Source organism: Parus major, chromosome Z (genome assembly GCF_001522545.3).
Source record: "Parus major isolate Abel chromosome Z, Parus_major1.1, whole genome shotgun sequence".
In the NCBI taxonomy this organism is placed as follows: domain Eukaryota; kingdom Metazoa; phylum Chordata; class Aves; order Passeriformes; family Paridae; genus Parus; species Parus major.
Window position 1 is genome coordinate 52,371,942 of NC_031799.1, and position 9,670 is coordinate 52,381,611.

Sequence of the window (9,670 nt, forward strand, 5' to 3'; positions counted from 1 at the left end):
AAAATAGCGTGAGGTTTGAGCTGTAATAATGTGACTTATAGAGTAGGCTAAGAATCTAGAAGATACAATAGAGGTGTGTGTGTGAGTATGTGACCTGTCAGCTTATTCGCTAAGAGATAGTCGCAGTGTGGCAAAATTAAGCAAAGGTAATAGGTTATTAAGTAGAAATAAGTTTCTTGTCAACTGTCTATTCAACCAAAATGTTCTATATTGCTGTGTGAAGAAGAAACCTGTGACTACCTTGAGCTATGGCTGACCTGTTGCTCCTCTCTAAATCTCACGGCTTTGAGACCGATACCTTATCTGGCTTACTTAAGCAATAAATCATCTTAAATAGCACGGTGGTCCCATCCCTTGTTTTTCATCTTGACAGCCCACTGTGGCCACTCACTTGTCAGCAGTGCAAGAGCCCCGGTGACTGCCATGGAGTTGAAAAACATTAAAAAACACACCCTTTGGTAAAATTTTCAAACCTCATCATGACAAAAGGTTCTGGCATTGGTTTCTGTTATAATTAGCAGTGCTAAAACATTTTCTTTTCAAATAATGCATTGGATTTCAGTATAGTATGTGTAATATTTAAGGATCTTGATTTAACTTAATAATTTTTCCTGTATAAAATTCACAGCAACTTTCTGCATTGTTTTTATCCTCAAAATAAAAATAAATATTAAAGTCTTATTTTCCTCTTCCACAAATCTTACAGTTTCAGTTATGGGATTTCCAAATCTAAAATTAGGTTTTGTTCTCAATCATTTAAAAATTGTATTAATATATTATTCAATGATGGGAGCTGTTGGCTACTTCTGGTTTATCTGGCAAATTAACAAATCTAGGCAAAACCAGCCAAGGGTACAAATAAAGCTCTAAAAGCTTAGAAGGTTATTGAAACCACACTAACAAAAAAACCTATAAAATACGCAGAGTAAAACCCAAGGCATAGACTTCTAATACCTTGTTCAAGCAAACACAGAGGCACTAATTTGGTTTAGCAGAGAAAGTGTTTGTGCAGTTAGACAACAGCATCTAAGTTTAGAAGTTTGTTAATATTTTTAATTATTGTTATAATGTTAGCATCATTACCATATTTGTTAAGTTGTATGTTAAAAGTCTTGAAGAATTCTTTACATTCATTGTTTTTAGCAGAAGGAAGAGGAAACAGTTTTGGTTGGGGCTGCTCCACTGGCCTATGAGGATAGTTTTAATCTTAGATCGTGGGAAACAGAGATTTAGATCATACCAATGTTATTCTGTTCAGTTTCATGTAGATGATTGTTCTGTTTTTAAGAAAACAAGAAAAGGGGGAATGGACACCTTGTCCACTACAGGGAGGCTCAGTAAGGCTACATGTGCTTTTAATTTCTTGAACAACTCATTTATGGAGCCTAACCCCCAAATTATTAGACATTTTCCCAGTACAACATAAGTACAACTGAAGGAGAGACCACCAGTCCTAATTAGAGATCTAGAAACCAGACAAACTTGAGGGTCTTTCCCACTAATTACCTGGGGGAGGGGCTATGCCTGTGTCTCTATAGATAAAGCACCTTGCTGGGTTCCAGCAAAAAATATCAAGCCATACCTGCAGCCTCTACAGGAGCACCAAGAAGCTCAACAGGTGGAACCCTGGGGACAACCTGAAGAAGAGACACCTTGATGCTTGCAGATAGCCTTCTCTTGCCTCTTAGCCACTGCTGATTAATACCACCAGTTTCTTATCTCTCTAAGCATTATTAATTTTTAATTTTTAAGTCCCATCTGCAGGTTATTCCACCAGGCATGACTCTTAAAGGACTGTTGCTTGCTGTACCCATCCTGGTCCAGTGATTCTCCATTACAGTTACCATCTGGAACATTTCTTATTTGTGGGGTCAGAGCATGAGTTGGCATGCATCACACATTAAAGGGTGGACCTGTAGCTTGGGGAGGCTTACTGTGTTAGCACCTGAGACTACCATAATTTGTGACTGAAAAATCAGGTGTAAGAGATTTCTCCATCAATTTGAATCCAATTGCAAAGACGAGATTAACTTTTGGAGTAAGGAAAGAGAATAGCAGCCTTCATATTGGTGCCTGGGGTTGCTGGAGCAAAACCTTTAAAAATGTTGGACGACCTAGGTTGTTGGCTGAGTAGGCAAACCAATGCCAGTTCTCAGGCACTGAATAAGCTATTGACAGATGTTGACAGCATCAGGCATGCCACCCTACAAAATAAAGCTGCAATAGACTTCCTGCTAATAGCCCCAGGGATAGCTGAGAGGACTTTGAGGGCATGTGTTGTATGAACCTTTCTGATCATAGTGAATGCATTCATCACACTATACAAATTCTCAGGGAAGGAGTCAAGAAATTGCGAGTAGAAGATGACAGTGATTGGTTAAATGGACTATTCCAGAAATGGAATTTACTTAGTTGGACTCTATCTTTTGATTTGTGGTCAGGGTGTGGGGCCATACTGCGCTGGAAGTTTTCCAAAGGCTGCTGATATCGCTGTGGTCTCTGAGACCTTTGATAGCCGGTGTGGGAGTCTCGAGTGGGTGACCTCTCTGGGCAGTCTTTTATAAAATGTTCAAATTCCCCACAATTCAAACAGCGAGCATTATCTCTGGAAGTTACCACTGCAAATGCTCCAGAAACCCCTTCAGCGATGCATTTTGCCAACCGCTTGGGCAGCTGTGGACAAATGGTGTGTACAGCTTTCCACCTTTTGTTCAATGGTCAGTTCTGTATCTAAGGGTGAAGCCCTCAAAGTAGTTTTACATGTTCATTAGCATTCTTTACAGCTAGTTTACTCAAAGGTTCTTTTTGTGCCTCTATACTCTCTGTTTTTCCAAGGCATCCTTTAATCTATCCACAAATTCAATAAAACTCATCTGCCCCTTGTTTGATATTAGGAAAATGTAGTGTTGGAGTAGTGTCATCTGGAGTGAGGAGTAATGATGTTTTTGCTGCAATAGCTGTATCTTGCAGTATGTCCTCAGGTTAAGTGTTAGCTTGTTCCGACAATTTTAATAAGTCATTTTCTCCCGCTAACTGTTCAACAATAAAATTTTGTCTATTTGCCTCTTTAGAATATTTGTCAGATAATGTTTTTATTTGTTTGCTCCAATGCCTTTCCCATAGCATATATTCAGCAGGGGAAAGGAGGCATTGAGCAATATTTTTGACATTGTGTGGTTCTAAGATGTGCATGGGGAAAATGGCTTCAAGGCAATTTCTAAAAAGATGTGTTCCTCGTCCATGTTCTTTGGCTATTTTGCAAAGGTCTATAAATTCTTTGTTAGTGATAGACTGCCACATAGTTCTATTTATAGCACCATTTTTGCCTTTTTTATAAGTTACTGGAAAGGCAGATATGTTTTGAGCTAGTTCCCATTCCCCTGCTTGAGTGGCTTGAAATCGATTCACTATCCAGGGGTCAGTTTCATCTGAATCAGAGTCAGCTGTGTTGTTATCACTGTCATCCTCTGTACAGAATTCAGGGCATGCATCTATGCGATGTGTCTTTGAGTGCTAAAAGAATGCATGGAGCGGGATATCGGGGGGCCGGCGGGGTACAGTCCGGCCGCGGGGAGGGTGCGGCGGGGTGGCAGTCACAGTGCCGCCGGCTGAATAGCAGACACAGGTACAGCGTGCTGGGTTTTGCGTGGGGACTGCGGCGCCAGCCCTTGCTATGGCAGCAGAAGCCGCGTCGGTGGGCGGGTAGAAGCGGCAGGGAGAAAAGTCGCGTGGTGTGGGAAAACGGCGGAGGGGAAGAAAGTGGTGGGGGGAGGAGCCGGGGGAAGGGCGGGAGGGATGGCATGAGCTAGGGGCGGGCCGGGAGTGGCCACGGGCAGTACAGAAGCCGTGCGCTTCGCGCGGGTTGGCGGTTGGGTGGCCGGCACGCCGGGAGGGAATTGCACTCACACAGTGCCGCTGCCGGGGGTGGCAGGGAAGCCACTTGTGGGGAAGGGTGTTCCGGCATGGGGCCGGGGGTGGGGGGACGGGGGTTTCGCTGTACACGACGGGGCAAGGTAGGGGTAGGGACACGGTGCGGTGGGGTGTTGGGAAGCGGGATATACAGCGGGGGTGGGGGGACGGGGCACGGTGGATATAGGAACAGGCAGGAGTGGGTGTGGAGCGGGTCCCACACTTCCTGCCCCAGCGAGCGGGGTGGGGGAGGAGGGGGCGGCCCCTGGCAGCAGCGGAGTGGGTCCCCCGCTCTCTGGTCCGGTGTGCGGGGTGGGGGTTTGCACTGAGGAATGTGCCTGGAGGAGGAGGGGTTGGGTCGACATGATAAAAACAGTTTTACAAGTTCAGAGTCAGAGTCATAATAATTTGAATATGGAGGGGGGGGGATATGATACATTATAGCAATGGGGGTTGGACAGAGGAGTCTTAAAGTGAGGGTTTTTTTTCTACAGTTTTAGCTATAATGTGAAACTGAGACAGAGAAACTAAGAATTAGGAATTAAGCATAAAGAAATGCCTGAACAGAAGAGAGGGGGAGCTGACAAGCACAAAGAAAGGAGTGAGACTGCAGGATAAGATAAAGAGCTAGAATACACAAACAAGATGCAAAGACAAAGGCACCACAGGATAAGGGGTTCTTTGGACCCCTAAGCCGGAAAGAACGGTATCAAAGTTAAGAAGGTCGTCGAAGTACTAAAAGGAGCATGCGCGAGAAGGCAAGGTGAAAGTTCAGCCAAGGAGAAAATTGCTGACCTCATCCCAAAGACCCCCAGGTGACCACCGAACTGACCAAAAACAACCAGTGCGCAGCTGCAAAGGGGCGTGGAGCTAATTTTAATATGAAGCAAGGACAGGCTGGGTTAGGGGAAATGAATATGTATTAGGCATATTGCGTCACTGTAGTTTGTAAAGGATTAAAAAGAGAAAGCCAAAGCTCAAAAGCGTGCATGCTTTTCGGAGGAGATATCCCCCATACACCTCAGTGCTGAATAAATTCATACCTACTCTTATAACTACTCTGTGAGTTAGAGTTTTTCTATCAGCATATCAAAACAAGGGAAGAAAGTGTGTGACAGAGGAATCTTCGTTAGCTTGACATGCATAAATCTGGCTCCAACACTATCCCATAAATAGTTGAGATAGATAGAGTCTCCATTAAAGTCAGTAAAATTCTTAGAAAGCCAGTGAACAAATGCTTTTAGGTTAGTCTTAGAGAGATTTCCTTTAGAGAAAGAGAATTTGTTAGCAGATAGGATATATATATATATAGATAGATACATGTTTCACAGTATGGAAATTCTGAAACTTTCTTAATTTTAACCCCATTCTGGTTAAGTCTAGATCGCAGCCCAGCAGAAAAAAGAGAAAAAAACAAAACAAAAAAGGCCCAAGAGAAATAAAGCAGTGTGCAGAAAAGGCTGAGTTAACTAACAACTCTGAGCTTCATGAGGTCAAAATGAAACTGCTGGGTGGGGTGTCAGCTTTTTGTTCCAGTCCTCAGGGATTTTTTCCCAGATGGGAGGGTGTTGGAACTGCCCCTTCAGATACTCCCTGTTAGAACACAGAGGGTGTCTTCAGAGGAGTGATGATCCAAACAGTGTTTTCGGTGCCGAGGCTGCTGCTCTGTGGGGACTAAGCTCTGACCCCTGGGCTTCAGCTGAAGGTTCCAGGAGCTGTTTGGTGTGCCACTTTGTTGCGGCTGGGTCCTGGGCGCCTGTCTGACCCCCAGCTTCTGGCGGGAACAAGCCCGGATAGTCCGGCTGCCCCAGCGGACAGAGCCGCTGTCCGGGATTCTGCAAGCAGTCTCCAGCCAGGGGTAGCCCTTGAAGCACAGGCAGCTTTAAGTCATCAGCTGTTTTAGCAACGATTTCTCTCTTTGATCAGCTCAGTTCAGCCCAGCCAGCTCCGTTCAGGTGTTACCTCAGCCAGCACAGATAAAGAGATGAGAAGACCATATAACATTCCCCAGACAGTCTTTAATGCAGGCTTCAGTGAAGGGGGCCAGTGATGATCTAACCTCGAACTGGGTAAAAGATGGGGTTTTTATAGGGAAGGGGAGAATCAGGAAGGGGACCAATAATTTGAGACTGGGATAAGATGACCGATAGTTAACAGGGAGATAACATGGGGTCCTGAGGCAGGGAGGGGTCCACAGCTTAGTCACCATGACTAGGCAGTTTTATCCTAGGGGATCAGTTTCCAGGGAGGATGCTGCAGATGCCTGTCAGAGGACTGGGCCTCCTCCACAAAGATCTTTTCAATTTAAAGAGTAATTTTGGTGGGAACCAAATTAGCTAGGATAGGTAATACCTTGGACCAGGTTCCTGGCACAGAGGGAATAAGCCTGAGGCCTTGGCAGGTGGGGTGCTGGGGGAATGCTACTGGAGTCATTCCATATTAGGTCATGTCCCTGGTGCACATTTGCGATTGAACTTCTGCTCTCATGTACCCCTATACATTTTGAAGTTAACCAGGCCTCTGGGTCTTTGGATGCAGACCCTTGGACCATGCAGTCTCTGTGAACATTAAAATTTATCTTTGGGCACTCCATCTTACTCCATCCAGATTTATTCCACCACACCTGACCCAGCTGAACCATGAGAGATGTCTCGGAACCTCACTACAACACCTCCCCACCAGTGAATAAGCTGGATCAGTGGCAGCTTATTCATGGGGTTATACTAGAGCACCTCAAATAGTGTGTATCTTTGCCTATGGAACTGTCTTTATCTCAACCTACAAGTTTTCCGACTTCAACCCTTCCAATTCCCTCTCCCATTCCACTGGGAGAGGAGAGAGCAAGCAGCTCTGTGGGGCTGAGTGCTCACTGGGGTTCAGGGACTGAACTACTGACTGAGGTTAAATGACAATTATAAAAACTCTTCATCACACTGATTTTGTTCCCACTATATTTATTTTTCTTGGGGCAGAAAGACAAAGATTCTAAAAAATCCCAAGCCTCTCAAAATTTATTGAAATAGATACTATTTTTCAAATCTAAGTTCTGATTGCAGTGTCTCGCCCAATATCCATTATCCAATAAAAAGACTGCCTCTTCCACCTATCTCCAGATTTTTCCTGTATTTGTGGAGGTATGTGGTGTCAGATTTTAGCAGTCTAGAATTCAAGCCTGATACTGAGAAGGAAGTTCACCTGTCAGGAGCTTCCACAGCTTTGCAGTTCAAATAAATTCCTGTTTCCACTTAGAAATTCACTTCCTTGATCCCATTCATCCACTATGAGCTTTTGTAAAGTTCTCCCCTTGTAGTACATAGAGCTTACCATGCTTTCACCTTTTGTCATCAATCTGCATTTTTGATGAACATTGTGTTTACATTTGTTTTAATTATGAAGAACCTGAAGCAAGAAAAAATGAAATCACACTAGGAATAGCGAAATGAGAAAGAGAATTCCTAGTCCTAATCTGATTGACTGATCTACTTGTTGTACCCAGGATGCCTAGAGAACTGAAGAATTATGATGAAGACTACATGGACAAAGATTAAAGAAGTTCAAAAAACAAATTAATGACAATAGGGAGAATAAATCCCACTCTCCTTGTGTTCTTTCACTACGGGGAGTTTTTTTTGCTTAACAAACCTTTCAACCACAAAGTACTGCAGACTTGGGAGGGCATCTCACTCTAAATATGAGTTCTTTCTTTCATGCTTTCTGGGAGGTTTTACTGTTTTCTGTCAGACATCAGGTGTTTTGTTTGAGAGTTGTGTTATAAATGCAAAGGCAAATTCACGATAAAAATAAAAAGAGAAATTTATTATAAAACAACAAAGAGCAACAACGAGGAAAAACCACAATAAAATAGCGCAGCGCTGGGTGGACACCAAAGGTATAGGATTCCCAAATCCACGTTTGAGGGCTCTTAAACCTAGGTTTTTATAGAGATTTTTTGTCCTCAGGCTAGAATTCTAAGCAGGCTCCATTCACCAAGTGTCCTTGATTGTCAGGTGAATGGATTTCCTGGCATAGAAAAATAGAGCTAACAAGTGTCTGGACAGAATCTCCTCATATGTAAAGAGATTCTGTATGTATTTCAATTTGTGTCATCAGGGCAGAGTAGTGGGATCCGGGCCGGTGCCGGTGGATATCTTCGGCAGTGCTTTTCCCTTTGTCCTTCTTGATTGCTTTTTCAACACCGGTTTGCCAGGTGGGGTGTTCAGGTCTGGCGATGGTTATCTTTTCGGGGCTTGTCTTTATGTTGACCTGATTGTCTCCCAACAGAAATCTGCAGGGCGTTGCTCAGGTCCGGAGGTAGATATTTTCTCCGAGCCAGTTCTTTTGTTTTCCTGATGGCCCTCGTCCTGTCTATTTTCTGAGCTGAAGTGCCAGCTCCAGTTCGTTACCTGGGTGTTGGTTGCAATCTGTTGCTTTTCGGAGGGAAATCCCAACCCGACCTCGAGAAGGACTTTTTACATTTTGTATTTTATATTATTACAAATACATATATCTTATTTATACCTTTCGAATTTTTATTCATATATTAATTTATTACAGTTGTGTTACCATTTCTATGCTTCTGTAAGTTCTTTTGTGGGGAAATGCATTAATCTTTTCTCAACATCAAAGCAAGTTAGTGTACCCTCTTCCTGCCCTGCATAGACATGACCACACAACAAACATACACGCTGTTGTTTTCTCTTTGGAGAAAGGACCATGTATGCCCTTCTATCGAAAAATATGAAGCTGAACTTAACAAAAATATAAGCAGATTTTGGAGATGCAATGTTAGAACATCCTTAGAAAAGCTTCCATTTGATGTGGATTAGTCTGAAGCCATAGGAAAAGACACACCAGTTCCTCAGCACACAGCTGATGTTTTGTGCCTGAGACTCCCAACAGGTGTTTGCAGCAAATGCCTGGCCCTGGCCACTCAATCCCTCCCCCTTGGACACAAGGAGTGCTGTTGCGTGTCCTGAGGCCATCTGCTGCAGGCTGAACTAGGCCTAGCCCCAATCCCTAATGCAATGCCCTAGTGCAGGAATGTTGCTGAGACTGAGTTGAAAGCTTTGCTTTTGTGGCAGGACATCATTCTATTGCGTAACTGAGGAGACAATAAACTGGACATGCTAAATGCAAGTCATTAATAGGGTAGGAATGCTTTGCATTTGCCTACAGAGGATCACTAAAGGTGAAAGACTGTATTTTGAGTTCTCGTGTGGCTTTTTGTTCTGTCTTGTGGGGTTGGTTGGTTGGTTGGTTGGTTGGTTGGTTGGTTGGTTTTTTTGGCTTGTTTTGGGGTGGGGTTTTTTTTGTTTGTTTTTTTTTGTTTGTTTGTTTGTTTTGGGTTGGTTTGATTTTTTCCCTGTGGGATGACCCAGACAGTCCAATTTTCTGAGAGCAGCTCTTGAAGTGCAAGTAATTTTTTTTTTAACTTTACAAATAAAGCTGTTTCCAGATATTTTCACTAGGAAAATGTCTGGAAAACAAGGAAGGGAGTTTTCATGTGAGCTGCCTGTGGGGCTTCCTTCAGAGCATTTTTGCTTCCTTTCTCTCCCTTTTTCTTCCCTCCTATCAGACCAGAGCAATAACAACATCAGAAGTGCAGCCAGTTAAGAGTTAAATGGGGATGTATTTGGTCCAGGTGTTAAGTGTGAGTCCATGATAAACTTAGAGATGCTTTGCCAGTTTTTCCCTGTCAGTAGAAAGAACCAGTTTCATTTCTATTCTATTCTATTCTATTCTATTCTATTCTATTCTATTC